General features: G+C 46.1%; 1 protein-coding gene across 1 annotated transcript in view; it reads right to left on the bottom strand.

Moving 5' to 3' along the window:
* The window catches only part of LOC135217300 (GATOR2 complex protein MIOS-A-like), a 189681-nt gene that overhangs the window by 159232 nt on the left and 12361 nt on the right, over positions 1-18088 (bottom strand).

Here is an 18088-nt window from a genome sequence, read left to right on the forward strand (position 1 = left end):
ATACTAGTATATATAAAGACATCTGCAGTAATGATATTCAAATCTTATAAAAAGCAATCAGGCTGAGAGACAATCCTTCATACTAGAACAGGCTGTGTTCCAGTTTCAGATATAGATTAAAATAATTACAATTAACCACTATCACACATAATAAAAACTTGAAACCACATGACTGTTACACAGATAAATCTAACAATCTTCTTACAATTACACGAACAGGAAGTGAAATGTTGTACTTTACCCTAGAAAGTGAAATGTTGTACTTTACCCTATGTCCTCAGAACAGTAATCAAATAACCCCTTAGCCATTTGCACTTCCCTTACCTGCACTATGCCCTTCATCACATTTTTACCGGTGCAACTGTGTACATGTAAATTAAAATAAAATTGTGCATGTACAAAAAGGTGTACAAAGCTCAAACTAAGCTATGTTCCACTAGCTACATGGAATACTGCCTTTAAGCAAGCACTATGAGATGTCTAATTTGGTAACTGGTAAAATGATTTTGCAAGGATACTATACTGAGAGAGAGAGAGAGAGAGAGAGAGAGAGAGAGAGAGAGAGAGAGAGAGAGAGAGAGATACTGCTCAAAACTGCCACACCTGGCAACTCTAGAAAGAGGGTGGAGCTTTAAAATCATTGTGTTTGTTGCTTTCTAGATTTTCAGTAACTTTAAACCTTATAGATTCTGTATAAGTCCTATAATTATTCATACTTGAAGGTAGTAACACCCTCTATATTATTCGTTATGTTGGATTGGTAACATCAGTTCACAGTAGAATATCGATCATACTTTTTTAAAATCTATAAAACCTTACTCATAAGTGATATTATGAAATTAAAATGACTTAATAAAATTCATGCATAATTGGAAATGGATCTTAAATAATGAGAGAAAATGTTTTAAAATTTGGGCAATTGTGAGGAACAATGCAGTAATGAATGCAATATTATGAAGAGAGAGAGATAGAGAGAGAGAGAGAGAGAGAGAGAGAGAGAGCGAGAGAGAGAGAGAGAGAGAGAGAGAGAGAGAGAGAGAGAGAGAGAGAGAGAGAGAGAGAAAGATGAAGTTTTTATTGTAAAACTAATATTGTAATACCTACCTGAACACCTGAACTAGCCCTGGTCACTTACCAGCCCGAACCATCATTTATTAAAAATTTACCAAATCTTTGGTTAAATAAACGATCAGTGTTGCCAATCTCCTGCAAACACCCTCGTTACTAGTTACCAAGCCCACCCACCGCTAGTATCCCTGCCTCACGGGCCGTCACACCTGCCCTCTCACGTCAATCATAACTCAATAACTCTGTATGAGAGGGAGGAGGAGGGTGAATCATTCAGGTGTTCAGGTAGGTATTACAATATTAGTTTTACATAAAAACTTCATATTGCAATACACCCCCTGAACACCTGAACTAGCCCGATTAACAACATTAATTTGAAGGTGGGGAATCAAATCTGCCCGGCCCTACACTGGGTACAGTTGTCAGTCAATATAATTGAGTACACGAGTCAGTCTCAAGTTCATTTGTCACTCGTCCAAGCTAATCTCCCATGTGTGGCCTTCTAGGCCTCCCATATGTGGAGGGAAAAACTCCCTGCACCTCTACCCTAAGGTCAAAACTCATTGAGTGCGGGAGGGATACAAACCTGTTTCCTCTCAGCTGGCTATGTGCCTCACCTGAGTAGAGGAAAAACTGAAGACCTCCCATGTGGCTCTCGGCCTCTCATGTATGGAGGGAAATCTGAAGACCTCCCATGTGGCTTCGGCCTCTCATGTATGGAGGGAATCTGAAGACCTCCCATGTGGCTCTCGGCCTCTCTATGGTATGAGGGGAAACTGGAAGACCTCCTATGTGGACCTAGGCCTACTCATGTACGGAGGAGACAACCCATGTCCATCGGTGCGTCTGCGACGGTGTCGTCGATCGTAGTGATGTCCTCTCTTGTAGTGTTGTACCTGCCTGTCTGTACTCTGCTGGTTGGCACTTGAAAGAATACCCTCAGATAGACCTAGACATGTTCTTTCCTATCTGTCCTAATACTTAAAATCCTCTTGTGATATATCATATCATGAATACCTTATACATATTCCTAATAGTCGCTCCCTACTCTAATACTAACTCAGACAGCAAGATTGTAAGGTTTAAAAATAGAATTTAGGCCAAAGGCCGAGTATTGGGACCTATGAGGTCAGTCAGCGCTGAAGGGAATTGACAAAGTTTGAAAAGGTGTGAAAGGAAGAAAAACCTCTTGTTGCAATGAGTCCAGTGTTAGGAGAGCGTGGAAAATAGGATGAGAGAATATGGAGAGAATATGAAATCAGAAAAGTAAGAGAGAGAGAGAGAGAGAGAGAGAGAGAGAGAGAGAGAGAGAGAGAGAGAGAGAGAGAGAGAGAGAGAGCACAATCGTCTAGGATAAAGAGAATATAAAATCAGGGAAAAGAGAGAGAGAGAGAGAGAGAGAGAGAGAGAGAGAGAGAGAGAGAGAGAGAGAGAGAGAGAGAGAGAGAGAGAGAGAAATTACGATTGTCTAACATCTCCACCTCCGCAAATTGCACCTCTAAGTTAAAAGGGTATTATCTTAACGATAAATATCTCGTATAACTCCGTACAGCTATGAACAACCGAACGAGACTTGTTGCTAATCGATCGACTCCTATAACAACATCACTTTATTGTATTGATCAGCGTGTGACAGTAATCGAATCCGATAGCAACATCCGTTAATGTATTCATCCGCGTAATTACTGTATTCATGTTATAAATGCAGCTGAAGCTAATAAGGCAAAATTACGTGCATCAGCAACCTGGACAGAAGTCCCGAGCTTTTGTATGAATTCCAACGCAGCCGTGGTAAAAGAACTAATAGCATGAAAGACTCATTACTGTTGTTTTCACACAGACAAAGGATTAATAACGTATATAAAGTGTAAGGTTCGTAATACCTATGAAAACGAGTGAAAAACGAACGGAATCCTAAATTTAACGCCATCTAACCCGAGGGAAAAACTAGCTTCCAATGAGGGACGTATCAGTCAAAATTTTGGTCTTCTAAAATTAACATCGTAAGACGAACAGAATGAACTTCGTTCCATAAGTTAAGTATCCAGATATTCATTAATATGCTAACTAAGGACAAAAACATTAGCCGAGACCAGTGACATGTTGAATCTGGAGCCAAGGAAAAAAAAAAAAAAAAACAAAAAAAAAATAGACTAGCCGGCATCCTTGTCTGTCTAAACCACACCTCCTTACAATAGTGCTGTTTGACGACAAGCTAGTGTAATTGTAATTTAATTGAAAAGTAATAAAATAATTATTTAAAGGTAATTAAATTAACTTTATTAGGCCTAATATTAAAATTTCAGTTGTCATGTAATTTGATAATACGACTGGTAATAATTTGTAACTGTAATTGACATAAGCGCAATGTAAATACTGACGGCAATAGTCTGTTAAACGTATGAAGACGTCATACATACAAATTCCTTATATCTGACATCTGATTACATGCCCCAAGATAGAAACCTCATTGACTATGTTAAATGTCAAACATAGTTGAACACACGTCTCCTTCAAGACGTTTGTACAAACTTGGCATAAGTGAGAGTGTTGTTACGTTAGTCATTTTAGGCAATCAGGAGAGAATGAGATGGATACGGCGACGCAAACCCGTATTCGTCATCCACTGATTCCAGCGTGAATGACTGCCGAGTTAGTGTTTATACTACGCTAATATGATGATACATAATACAATTATAATGCTTTAGTCGGACAGAATCCGATCTTCATTCTGTTCGATTACATTATATTAATTATCCTCAGATCGGATTCGTCGTTCGTTTTCAATTACACCTGTACTGAATTATCCGAAGTCAAGAATGCCTTGAGCCTACAGCGTTAGCCAATATAAAAATAACTACCGATATGTTGTACAGCGAATACTTTAGGTTAGGCTAGGCTACTGAATATGCATACGATATATCATCGTGAACACTAGGCTAACCGTAGTTAATTTTATCCGATTTCTCTCCATACTGAATATCGTAAGTCAATATGCATTGAACGGAGAATTGGTTGATATGGAATTTTTATTCTAAAATTAATATTAATAATACTTACCTGTATAATTTATCTAGCCCTAAATCCCCAAAAACCACACCAAAATTTACCACATTGGCAACTCTGTTACTTCCTATTCTGTCCGCCAGTTGGCAACACTGTCGTTGACAGATACGAAAACCTTCCCTCAAATCAGTTGTGATAGGCAGATCGTGGGGTAGGATGGGTGGGACTAGATAAATTATACAGGTAAGTATTATTAATATTAATTTTAGAATAAAAATTCCATATTAATAAAATGATATTGTAATGATACAATTAAGTTTGTTCATACTTACCTGGCAGATATATTATAGCTGTATTTTCGAAGTCGACAGAAATTAAAAAACTTACGACACACGTAGTGGGAGTCAGGTGGTTAGTACCCATTCCCGCCGCTGGGAGGCGGGTATCAGGAATCATTCCCATTTTCTATTCATAATTTTTATTCCACTGTCTCCTGGGGAGGTGGGTGGGTACTTCAATTATATATATCTGCCAGGTAAGTATGAACAAACTTAATTGTATCATTACAATATCATTTTGTTCATGAAACTTACCTGTCAGATATATATATAGCTGAATCCCACCTTTGGTGGTGGGAGTAGACAGAATAGAAGATTTTAGGAAACATATATATGCAGATAACTGATATCTTGATTCCTTACCTGTTAGCATAGCTGACTTCGTGCTTACTGCCGCGTAAGTCTGCTTGTGCTATTAGAGTTGCCAGCGAGTAGAGACCTATATAGCTGGTGCACTCAGGATGATCTGTCAACGGCGTGACCACGATGTGACTAGACCATTGACCATACAATGAGGGCAACGAAGTAAAAAACCACCTGGCCTAGTCTACCAAAGGTATACCACTAAACTAGACTAAAGAAGGGAGATCCGCCTCGGGCGGTCAACCCCACAACCAAAAACACACACGATTAAAAGCTCACCTAACCACTAAAGGAAAGGATGAGTGCTACCTCCTGCCCCCAAAACAGTGTCTGCAGCGACGTATGGTCCAAGCGACGAGCAATGTTCGTATGTCGCTTTCACCTCCCGCAGGTAGTGTGAAGCGAACACCGAGTTGCTCCGCCAATATGTGGCACTCAAAATGTCACTGAGTGCCATATTCCTGTGAAAGGCTATCGAGGTCGAAATAGCCCTCACCTCGTGGGCATTCACTTTTAACAGTTTCATGTCACTATCACTACATGTGGAATGAGCTTCCTTAATGGTGTCTCTCAAGAAGAAAGAAAGCGCGTTCTTTGACATGGGAAGATCGGGCTTCTAACCGAGCACCACAAGTTGCCCGAAGGTCCTCTACAGTCCTTCGTTCTGTCTAGATAGAATTTGAGAGCCCTGACAGGGCACAGGACTCTCTCTGGCTCATTACCCACGATCTCTGTCAAACCCTTGATTTCAAATGTCTTGGCCAAGGGTTGGACGGGTTTTCGTTCTTGCTAAGAACAAAGGGCTTAAAGAACAAACAGCATCAGAGTTCTTAAACCCAACATGCTTGCTTATAGCCTGGATCTCACTAACTCTCTTCGCCGTCGCCAGAGCAGTTAGAAAAAGTGTCTTCCTTGTCAGGTTTCTAAGCGAAGCTAAGTGAGCGGTTCAAAAATACTGGACGTCAAAACTTTAGAACAATGTCTAAGTTCCAAGAAGGGACTCTTGGTTGGGGTACCTTCGAAGTCTCGAAAGACTTAAAGAAGATCATGAAGGTCTCTGTTGTTGGCTAAGTCCAGTCCTCTATGCCTAAAGACTACAGAAAGCACACTTCTGTAGCCTTTTATCGTAGGCACCGCTAAGCGAACTTCATTTCTCAAGTAGAGAAGGAAGTCTGCGATCTGGCTCACAGAGGTAGAGGTGGAGGAAATGTCTTTCTTCCTGCACCAGCTCCGGAAAACAGCCCACTTGGATGGTATACGGCAATAGAAGAAGGTCTTCTTGCCGTTGCGATTGCTTTCGCCACTGGTCTTGAAAAACCCCTCGCTCTGGCCAACTTCTGGATAGTCTGAACGCAGTCAGACTCAGAGCGGGGAGGTTTTTGTGATACCTACTCGAAGTGGGGCTGTTGAGTAGATCTATCCTTGGAGGCAGAGTCCTCGGAAAGTCTACAAGAAAGGGACAGTGACCTCTGTGAACCAGTCGGTCGCTGGCCAAGAAGGGGGCGATGAGAGTCATCCTCGTTCCCTCTGATGCCGCGAATTTTCTTATCACTTCCCCTAGGACCTTGAACGGGGGAAAGGCATATACGTCTAGTCCCGTCCAGTCCCAGTCCCAAGGGAAGTCTACTGCTACTGCTCCTGGGTCTAGAACTGGTGAGCAGTACAGCGGGAGTCTCGTTGTCCTGGAAGTTGCGAAGATGTCTACGAGAGGACATCCCCATAACTTCCACAACTCTGGCATATTTCCTGATGAAGAGTCCACTCCGTTGGCAGAAGTTGACCTTGTCGACTGAGCAGATCTGCACGGACGTTTTCTACCCCTGATATGAATCTCGTCAGTATAGAGACGTCGTGTGCCTTCGCCCATAACAGGATTCTTTCCTTTGCAAGGAAGAACAGGGATCGAGAGTGGGTTCCTCCCTGATTCTTGAGATATGCCAGGGCTGTGGTGTTGTCCGAGTTGATCTGCACCACATTGCCGGAGACTTCGTTCTGAAAGAACTGGAGCGCCAGATGAACTGCTGCCAGCTCCTTGAGGTTTATGTGCCAGGACACCTGTTTCCCCTCTCCAGGTGCCTGACACTTCTCCCCCCCCACCCCGTGTTGCTCCCCACCCCTCGTGGAAGACGCGTCGGAAAACAACACTAGGTCGGGGTTCTGAAGCTTGAGGGAAAGACCCTCTGCGAGCTTCAAAGGGTCGGTCCACATCTTAGGTGTCCCTTTACCTCTTCTGATAACACCAGAATCGAATCCAAAGTGTTTTGGTGCTTCAATTGTCGGCAAGGAAGAATTGAAGAGGTCTGAGGTGCAAACCTCCCTAGGGAAACAAACTTCTCCTCCAGTGAGGAAATGGTCCCCAGCAGACTCATCCAGTTCCCTCACCGAGCATGAATCCTTCCCCAGAAAGGTGACACTTTGCTTAGGCAATCTAGTTGTCGCCCCTGGGACGGGGAGAAAAGCCCGAAAAGCCACTGAGTCCATCTGAATCCCCAGATAGACTAAAGACTGAGAAGGGGTCAGATGTGACTTTTCGAGGTTCACCAGAAGCCCCAGGGGGACTCCGTTAACGTCAACGTCGTGTGAAGGTCCTCCAGACACCGGTCTTTTCGAGGAGGCTCGTACGAGCCAGTCGTCCAGGTAGAGAGAGATCCTGACATTGGAAAAGATGAAGCCACCTCGCAATGTTCTTCATCAGTAGGGTGAATACCATGGGAGCAGTGCTGAGTCCAAAGCAGAGAGCCCTGAATTGGAACACTTTTCCTTTCAGGACAAACCGCAGGTATTTCCTGGACTGGGGGTGGATGGGGACGTGGAAATACGCGTCCTGGAGATCTAGTGAAGCCATCCAATCCCCCGGTCTCAAAGCTCCCATCACTGACTGAGGTGTCTCCATCTTGAACCTCTGCTTGATGACAAAGAGGTTCAGGCTGCTGACATCGAGTACCGGTCGCCATTCCCCGACTGCTTTGGCACCAGGAACAGTCTGTTGTAAAATCCGGGGGAATTCAAGTCGGAGACCTGTTCTACGGCGTGTTTCACGATCATCTGATCTAACAGATCGTAAAGCACTTGTTGTTTTTCTCCCCGATAGGAAGGAGACATGTCCCTGGGTGTCGTAGACAGCGGGGGTGGTTTCAGGAACGGGATCCGGTAACCCTTCTTTAAGATGTCCACGGACCATTTGTCCGCACCTCTCTCTTCCCAGGCTTGCGCAAAAAGCTGAAGCCTGGCTCCAACCGGATGACTGAAGGACTTCTGCTTCACTTCTTGTTCTTGGTCCAGCGCCGTGGCTCTGCCTCTGGAAGTGCCTCTTCCTCGAGGGGCTGGTCTCGAGGAAGAACTACCTCGAAAGGGCTTCGATTTCTTGATAATCGAAACTCCCGAGGACGAAGGAACCGCAGGTCTCCTTGAAGATTGTGCGAGGAGATCTTGCGTGGCCTCTCCTCCTGTAGACTGGTCGCAATGTCTTTTACCATAGCCTGGGGGAAGAGATGATCCGAAAAAGGAGCGAAGAGCAAGTCTGCTTTCTGTGATGGAGAAACAGATTTCGCTGTAAAATTGCAAAACAGGGATCTCTTCTTCAAGAGCCCTGTGCAAAAGTGAGCTGTAAGCTCCTCCGAACCATCTCTGACGGCCTTGTCCATGCACGACATTACGCTGGACAGCTCCCCCAGACTAATCGAGTCGGAACTCCTAGACTTGGCATCCAGAACTCCCAAACACCAATCTAGAAAGTTGAAGACCTCTAACGTCCGAAAGAGGCCTTTAAGGTGGTAGTCCATTTCCGTAGTTGACCATGAAACTTTCGAAGAGGACAGGTGAGACCTCCTCGAGGCATCCACAATGCTGGCGAAGTCTCCTTGGGCTGACGAGGGAAGTCTAATACCTACGTCTTCTCCCGTCTCGTACCAAATGCCAGCCTTCCCACTAAGTCTCGAAGGTGGCAGGGCAAAAGAAGTCTTTCCCTGAGACTTCCTTTTTCTCCACCATCCAGTCATGGACCTTACGAAGAGCCCTCTTAGTTGAAAGGGACTTCTTCATCCTGACGAATGCCGAGACCTTGTTGATCTTGGACGAAGAAAGTTGTGAAGGAGGAGAGCGAGGAGCCTCCGGGTGAAACGTCTCTCCAAACTCTGATTGAAGAAGGCGGGTCAAAACCTGGTAGTCGGAAGAGACTGCCGCCAAAGGTTTCTCGTCATCCACTTCAACCGAAGCGTCACTAACCTCTGCTTCCGACACAGGTGAAGTTGGAGGCAAATAGGCTGGACCAAGACTATCTGGTCTAAGTTTCCACGAGGCGCGTTGCTGTGAAGTGGAAGTAAAGCTGACTCATTAATAGGAGCTCCGGTCGAATCTCTAAGACCCGGAGCAACTTGCAAAGACTCATCACAAACAGTGGGGGGGCGACGAAACTCCACATCTTCGTCCACCCGAGCGTCCGCTGGCGCACACCTGGCGTCCACTGGCGCACACCTGGCGTCCACTGCGCATACCTGGCGTCCACTGGCGCACGCCTGGCTGCAACTAGCGCGGGATTGGCGTCCACTCGCGCGCTGCTGGCGTCCGCTGGAGACGCTTGGCGTCCACTGGCGTGCGAATGACATTAACTAAGGCGCGCTTAACATCTCGTGCGCGCTCGCTTCCGCTGGAGCACTCTTAGATGCAACATGGCGTTCGCTTGGCTTCCGACCCGACGCGTCAGGAAACGTGAACTTGCACCGAAGCGTTCACGCAAGTATCAAGCTCTCGCACCGCAAGCTTACGAGCGGGTAATACCGCTTCATGCGCCGAGCGAGCAAAATCCTCTTCACGTTCTCCAGAGAGCCGCTGGGAGTCGCACGAACTCTAGCAGGCGAAGAAAGTGGAGAGATAGACGAGACGAGGAGAGGGGGAGGGAGACCTTCTAGATCTCTTCACAGGAAGACGGTCATCCTTTCTCCTGGGACGTGGTTGCGTCCCTTTCTTAGCAAGAGCATCAGCAAGCTGTTGCTGCAAAGAGCGCAGGATCTTCTCAGTAGGAGAGGATTCCTTGTCAGGTGACGGCTGATCCTGTGAGAAGGCGAGGGGCGAGGGACGCCTTCTTCCTTCTCCCACCAGAAACTGCCGTAGAACGCGCTCGAGAGCGACTGGGGTGCGCTCCACAAAGTCATCATCCGATGACTCCTTACGCTTCTTCTGTGGCGGGAAAGCAGCGAACACACTCTCAGGCGAAGATCGCCTCTCGAGAGCCAAAAACTGGACGTGAAGCGTCACGATCACCAACGCTCCTTTTCAGCGGGCGTGAAATAGAATGCGAGCTCCACCCCTTGTGCGGGGAGGAAGCCTCTGAGAAGAGAAACACTCTTTCAGGAGGCGTGCATGCGCACGCTCTTTGGCAGTTTGTGTAACGTCCACAGATACTGCCGAAGGCACGTCAGATCGGTGGGGCGTTCCCCGTAACCCTCCTGCGGCTTTCGACATGCCCTCTCCCTGAAAATGAAACCTGGGAGTCCGGCAGCGGTCTAGGCCTAGAGGCGAAATGGGGCCGATCTGACGCACCTCCACCAACGAAGGGAGCACTGTCACTGCACTTTGCACCTTCACTTTTGCCTTCTAAGGCGAGCACTTTAGATTCTAAATTACGAATCGACTCTAAGATAAGTGTAAGGGTATTACCCTCTACAGACACTGCTTCAGGGCCCGAAGCAACACTACAGGGTTAGGAGTAGTGATTAAAGGAGGGTTAGTAGGAGAAACATGAGCTTCCTGCCGTTTACCTGAAACGCTCCTGGAGGAAGACCTCCTAACCTATCCCGTTCAAGCTTACGCAGATAGGACTCATACGCTCTCCATCCAGAATCAGAAAGACACTCACATTCTTTGCAGCGACTTTCATACATGCAATCATGCTCTCTGCAACTCTTACACAAAGTATGAGGGTCTACTGATGCTTTCAGTAGCCTACCTCGACAATCACTCCTGGTACAAAACCTGGCGCTAGCCGAACTAGAACCAGACATCTTTATTTAAAGAGAAATCAAGCCAAAATCAATCAAATCCACAATTAACGTGTGCCTAGCCACCGATCCAAAAGTCAATATACAAAAAATCAAAAAGGGGTACTTATAGTAGCCAAGTTTCCTAAATTCAAGACGGAGGTGCTGAAAAACTGTGTTTACAACACCGGCGACAGAAAAATTATGAATAGAAATGGGAATGATTCCTGATACCCGCCTCCCAGCGGCGGGAATGGGTACTAACCACCTGACTCCCACTATATCGTGTGTCGTAAGTTTTTTAATTTCTGTCGGACTTCGGAAAATACAGCTATATATATATCTGACAGGTAGTTTCATGAACAACATTACCTTAATATAATTTATCTAGCCCGATTACCACATTGAAAAGGAGGAGGGAATCTGAATACAATTTCCCTTCGGACAGAATAGGAGAAAACAAACAAAGAAATATATAACATAGGCAGTCAAAACTCAACCCAAGGTCAAAGATACTAACAACTCAAAGTCTCCTACCATAATGCCACCAAACTGCGGTAGCACAGGACGAGGAGTAATGCATAGTCAGTCCGTCTGTACTAAAGTCAGGTGACGCCCACCAGGTGACCAGTCAGACGAATTGCGGACAGCAGGCTGCACCTGAAGACTATCAAGCACTATTCTTTTACCTAAAGGATAGTGTCTGGACTGTCCTGGGCGATTCAAAGCTAAGCAACCTTGGGGGTGTATCAAGCAACCCGAAGTCGCCAGCAACGAATCGGCTCATGAGCAACTCCTAACTCGAGCTTTCTGGTGCCAAGAGAAAGGAGCGCGGAGCAAAAAGGCGATTCAGTCCCGAAGGACGAATGCCTGACAGTCCAACCTGGTCTCATGTTACACGATCATCGGGGGTGTATCAACGCAACCGACTTCGTCAACAAGAAACTCAGGCTACTACTAAATGTCGCCTGATCTCACACGAGTGTCTGACTCCGAGAAAAAACAGGTGAGACAAAAAGTAGATGGTGAGCGAGTCACCAGATGACAGCAGACGATCCATCGACTAATTCCCTGTCCAGGACAGTGGAAGAAGCAGGAGTCGTCAGGACAAGCGAACCAGTGGCTAGTCCTAGGTCAGCATCGACTCTGGGAGAAGCGTAGTCGCCAGTGCCGACAACCCAGTGGCTGGAACCATTTCACACTGACAATGGAAGCAGCATGAGTTGCCAAGCAGTAAGTCCTTGTCATCAACAACACCTAAATACCAAACTGCCTAATTCCCATTATAACTACGTCAAAAACTGCCATGGGTTTATAATAAAAACAAAACAAAAATATATACAACAAAACAAAACTTTAATGAATAATATACAGGTAGCAACCAAACGTAAAACAGGAGACTACCTAATTCTCCTGTCTGACACCTGTCCTGCCATCACCAACGTGAAAGCCCAAAGAACGAAGGTCGCCTAGAACTAGATAAATATCCTCAAGTAAAAGAGGCAAAAACAGAATTAGAACGCCAAGTCGCCGCCTCAAGCACCTTGGTGACTGAGACGTTCTTCATAAAGCTACTGATGTAGCAACTGCTCTAATACTGTGTGCTCTCGGCGTCTGGTCTTCCCCAGCAGCCAACCACCAGTTTTAACGATCAGATCTCGAGAAAAAAGGATACACCATTCTTTGAAATAGGTCTCTTGACATTTCGGGGTGAAACAAACAGATGACGGGGACGACCCTGAATGTCCTTCGTGCGGCGTAAATAACATGAGAGCGCCCTAACAGGGCAAAGAACTAATTCCTCCATTTAAATTACCACAAAGTCGACCAGCGACTTCAGTACGAAAGACCTGGGAATGGGATTATCAGACGATTCAGTCTTTGCGACAAATTCAGGAAGGTATGACAAAATCATGTCTTGTCCAGATCTGGCAACCAGAAAAGAGAGTGCTTGCAGTCACCACCCTCTGGCTGTAGCCAGTGAGACAAGGAAGAGTGTCTTAGAAGAGAGGTCCCTAAATTTGGCAGAATTCAGAGGCTCAAATGGAGGGAACCTTAAGCTTGAAGGACTTTGTTAACGTCCCATGTCGGAGGCGAACACTGCGGCCTGGGTCGAGATAGGGAAAAAGATCGAAGTAAATCTCTAATGACATAAGATGAAGAGATCTCAGGGGAGCCTTGCCTTAAAAACATAGGAAAGCATAGACCTATAACCCTTAATGCACGAAGCTGACAGGGCCCTGTCATGATTGTAATGAACTAAAAAAAACTCCGCTACTTTCGGTAAGGAAGGTCTAGAAATTGAATGTCCTTGAGACTTACACCAACGTCTGTAAACCGACCATTTAGCCTGATAATTACTCTGGTTGATTGCCGTCTGGCAAGAGCCAAACTGTCGCGCCACTCTGGAGGAGAACCCTTCGTGCTTGGAGAACCTCCTGACAGTCTCCAGGCATGAAGATGAAGCATGTGGAGCCTCTGATGGAACCAGATGAAATGGGGTTGTTTGAGAAGATCTGGTCTCTCTGGCAGGCGAATGGGGGGTTCCACCAGTGCTTCAGAAGGTCGGGAAACCACTCCTTCTGTGGCCAGAAGGGGGCGATCAAGGTGAGATCCAGACGCTTGGTTGCCCTCACTTTGTTGAGGACTGACCTCACCAGAGAGAACGGAGGAAAAGCATAGCTTGAAGTCCCTCCCAGTCCTGCAAAAGAGAGTCTGTCCCGGCACTCTGAGGAGTCTGGTAAGGGGCGAAGAATATCTGGCACCAAAAATTCAGTGGGGTGGCAAACAGATCGACTGTGACAGGCCATTTCTTCCTGAGGCTGTCAAAGACTTCCTGGCAAAGTGTCCACTCCGACCCTTGAACTTCGTTCGGTGTCTCGACAAGGCGTCTGCTAAGACGTTGTGATGGCCCAGGATAAACTGAGGGACCAACGTAATCCCCCTGTCTTCTGCCCAACAGGATTGATCAGGCTTCTTGAGTGAGAAGATCCGACTGTGTGCCGCCTTGGTTTCTCAAGTACGAGACTGCTGTGGTGTTGTCGACAAAGATCGCGACAACCGACTCCAACAGTTGTTCCTGAAATGAAAGAAGGCCTAGGTACACTGCCCTCAGTTCCCTCCAATTTATTGACATGATCCTCTCCTCCTCTAACCAAAGGCCCGAAGCGGCTTCGGAGCCCAGGTGTGCGCCCAACCCTGATCCGAGGCGTCTGACCAAAACATTAGGTCCGGAGGAACCGAAAGAAGAGATGTCCCTGACTTGAGGCGGTGAACTTGCATCCACCAACGGAGATCCTTCCGACATTGTGGAGAAGAGTCGACTATCGTGTCCTCGGACACGAAATCCCATGGACTGGCGAAGTGTCGACTGAAGGGACCTCATTCTGAGACGACCTCCGGGGGAACCAGTTGGATGAGGGATGACAAATGGCCAGGAGAGACCTCCAAAGAGAAACTGGCTTTGTTACGGAGGACAAAAATTCTTCGATCAGACTCAGAAGCTTGTCTATCCGTTTCTGAGCGGGAGAAGCCCTCAAAATCTGGGAATTCAAACAATCCCCAGATAAGTCATGATCTGGCAAGGGATTAGATTGACTTGTCGAAGTTGACACGAATGCCCAACTCGACACAAGAGACAGAACTATCTCCCTCGACCGGAGACATTTCTCTAGAGATTCGGCCTGGACTAGCCAATCGTCCAGATACCGAAGCATCCTTACATTTAACTGATGCAGAATAGCTGAAACAGGAGCCCATCACCCGAGAAAAGACCTGTGGAGCAGTGGTGAGCCGAAACAACGGTCTTGAACTGGAAAACTCCCGAGTCGTGAAAAACCGAAGGTAAGTCTGCTTCTTGGATGGATGGGGATTTGCAGATAAGCATCCTGCAGATCGATGGAAATCATCCAGTCCCCCTCCTGACGGATGAAAGAACAGTCTGGACCGTCTCCATCCTGAACTTGGACTTTAGAGTGAACTTGTTAAAAACCGAAAGATCTATGATGGGGCGCCAGGCACCCGAGGCCTTTAGAACTACAAACATCCGAGAGTAAAACCCGGAGAAGGAGGAGCTCGCTCTATGGCATCCTTCTCCAAGAGGGCCGAAAGCTCCTTCTCCAAGGCTTGACCCCTGATTGAGTGAGGGGAATAAACTGCTGAACTCGAGAGGACGATTGAAAGTGGAGGTCTGGAAACAAAAGGGATCTCGTAACCTTCCTTCAGGACCTCCACCACCCAAGCATCCACCGCTCTCCCCTGCCAAGCTGACCAAATGGCGGGAGAGACAAGCTCCTACTGCGGTCTCCAGGCGAGGTGATGACTCCTACTTCCGAAAATTCTTACGCAGAGACAAGGAAGAAGAGAAGAAGAAGGTCCTCCTGGAGGTTGAGCTCTTTCTCTGCCCTTAGAGCCACGCCAAGAACCTCTCCCGCGTTTCAAAGGGTGAGCACCAGAGGATGAAGAAGAGGCACCAGCAACCTGAGATGTACTCTGAAAAAGCCAGAAGGAGGTTGTTGGGCTGGAGCAGAAGGTACAGATCTGGTCCTAAACTTACGCTTACTCCTTGAAGGAACGGGAGGAAGACCAGAGGAAAAAGCTCTTGATAAGGCCCAGTAGCTTGGAAGAGGCATCACCTTGATGTTCCTTCAAAACTCAGAAAGCACAGAAATATCGAAAAGGAAATCGCCAAAAGGAGAAGAGGACAACAGACGGGTTCTCTGAATCTCCGATACAGAGGAGGGTAACTGCGACAAATACAGGTTACGCCTTAGAGAAACAAGAAAGGCCTGCATTGAAGCAGCAAGCTCGTTCTGATGTACAGAAGCGATTGAAATGGATGAGCAGAATTTCTCAAAAAGAGGAGCATCAGGAGAACAAACCCGGAGTCCTTGATATACATTAAAAGCCCTCCGAGGACCCACATATTGAAGGATTGAGCTTCTTGTAAGGAGCTCATAACAGACTCCATAGCAATAAAATCTTCAATTGAGACAGAGACCGAAGCCTTAGAAGGCAAGGGTTGACTTGAAAGTCGGACAAAATCAGGATTTGGTTGGCTTGGGGGGTCGAGAGAATGAGAATCATCCGCCACCTGGTAAACTCCTCTCCGGTGTCGTAGAAGAGAAGAGAGCTTCCTCTTCCTTCCCCGATCACCTTCGAAAGTTTAGCGGTAACGTCCGCCCTCACTCTCGCGAACCTCTGGGCAAAGGAAAACGTAAAAATTCCCGTGACCGGGAAGGACCGTCAAGAAAAATCCTTCTGTAATACACGAGGCGGAGGCTGCTTCTGCTCTTTAGGCCTCGCCTGAGAAGAAAACTCAAAATTAAATCAAAAAGTTTCTTGAATTCTACATCATGACATCCATTCGAGGAAACATCAATATCACACGAATCCGCGTCATCATCATCATCGTCAGATCCTAACTTAGAAACTTCCCCATGAAGTAAAATCCTGACGGACTAGCTATCTTAGGTCTGACACTAATATCCCCTCCCCCCTTCTCCTAAATAACGCGCCCTTTGGCACTGTTACGGGGACTAACAGGGGACACGTTGGGTAAAGATTCGTTAGGCACCCTGCCCGGACCGTATCCCCCCACCCTAGGCCTTCGCCACCACGGGGTTCACAAGCCGGGGTTCTGTCGCACCGTTACCCCATGGTGCTGTCACAGGTACCCTGACGAGGAGCTGAAAATGAATCTAAAAGTGTGTTAGACATTCTAGTAAAGTCTTCTTGAAAATTCTCAGACAGATTGTTAAACTTAGCTGAAATATCTCTATCTAGACTAAGCTGTAATTTCTTAAAACAAAAATTCTGTTTCCTGGTAGTTTCCATTGCCAAAATCTTTGAATCTACATCAGAAAAAACTTCACTAATTACCGGTTGTACAGGGGGCAAAGCATCAATTAATTCGGAATCGGAGTCGTACGATACCGAAACCGAAGAGCCAGAATCAATGAGCGCCCAAGTCAAAGAATTTGTTAGATACAGTTCTAGCAATAGATTTCTTTTTCTCCTTAACCGATCTTTTACGCTGCAAGATTGTTTGGCGTTTCATATAAGCAGTCATATCTCGTTAGACCAGGGCTTACATACGTCACAACGAGAAGTTCAAGTCACAAACCTGTCCACGACAAGAGCTACAAATCTCATGGGGTTCATACTCCCTGCTACTCATCCTTGTCCCCAAACAAACCGGGCAGTTCCTGATGTTGCTGGCAGAAGGAAAGCATCGTAATTTCTTGGTAATCCATTGTAGAATTGGACAGGTCAGTAGTTCCGGGTCGCGCAAAGTTTTTTTTCGTAATTTTAAGCTAAGAACCACAAACAGAAATCAAAGTTCAATTCACTATTCGTGATGTAAAATGCGTGAGTGGTAATTCATATAAAGTCTCATTTAACAAATAATGAAAGCTTTAAAGGCACAAAAAATGTTTAAGGAAAATTTATAAAGAGCGGCCGTGATGTAAAACAACCATGGGCGCTCGTTAAACAACTGATTTGAGGGAAGGTTTGTTTTCGTTATCTGTCAACGACAGTGTTGCCAACTGGCGTACAGAAATAGGAGGTAAACAGGGTTGCCAATGTGGTAAATTTTTGGTGCGGTTTTTGGGGATTTAGGGCTAGATAAATTATATTAAGGTAATGTTTATTAATATTAACAATTATCGTATCGTATACGTAGAGGAAAGAAACCTTAAAGACGAAGGAGCATATCTGAAAGACCAACCATGGCCTAAAAGCTTCTGATGCAAGGAACTCGAAGCAGGAAAAAGCCTAAAGATGCTCTAAGGACACTGTGCCTCTAAAAACTACTACTTTTAATATAAAACCGCGACCCGAAGAAGCCTGCACTTCTCTTCCTAAACTAAACACTATGTAGCCTAATTACCCTACTCGTCTATATCTGACCTAAGTTTTTATCATCCTGAGAACTTACACATCGAGGAAGGGAATCTGCTGCCAACACTGCCTGCTCCGCGCCAGGGGGGACGGCGGATCCTGCCCTGTGGGCTTGCGGATCCCCATAACCCCCAGCACCGGTTAGGGCTGATTCTGGAACAGGCAGGGGAGCTGGAAAAGAACGATTAGTAATTTCAGTATCCCTATTGCTCGATCTATCCTCACATAATCTTTATATAAAATCGGTAACGGAGATGTCCATACTCGATGTCAGCCTACTCTCAAGTCTCTTAAAGAGCACTGTCTCTAGGTCTTTCTCTTGATCTAACGTAGTCTCTTCTGCCTACACTTACTTCTTATACGAGACTTTCCTATGTTTGAGATACCCTAACATCTGGTCCAAAGACCACTCCTGACATTCCAAACATCTGGTCT

This window comes from Macrobrachium nipponense, chromosome 7, assembly GCF_015104395.2.
Source record: "Macrobrachium nipponense isolate FS-2020 chromosome 7, ASM1510439v2, whole genome shotgun sequence".
Taxonomy (NCBI): Eukaryota; Metazoa; Arthropoda; class Malacostraca; order Decapoda; family Palaemonidae; genus Macrobrachium; species Macrobrachium nipponense.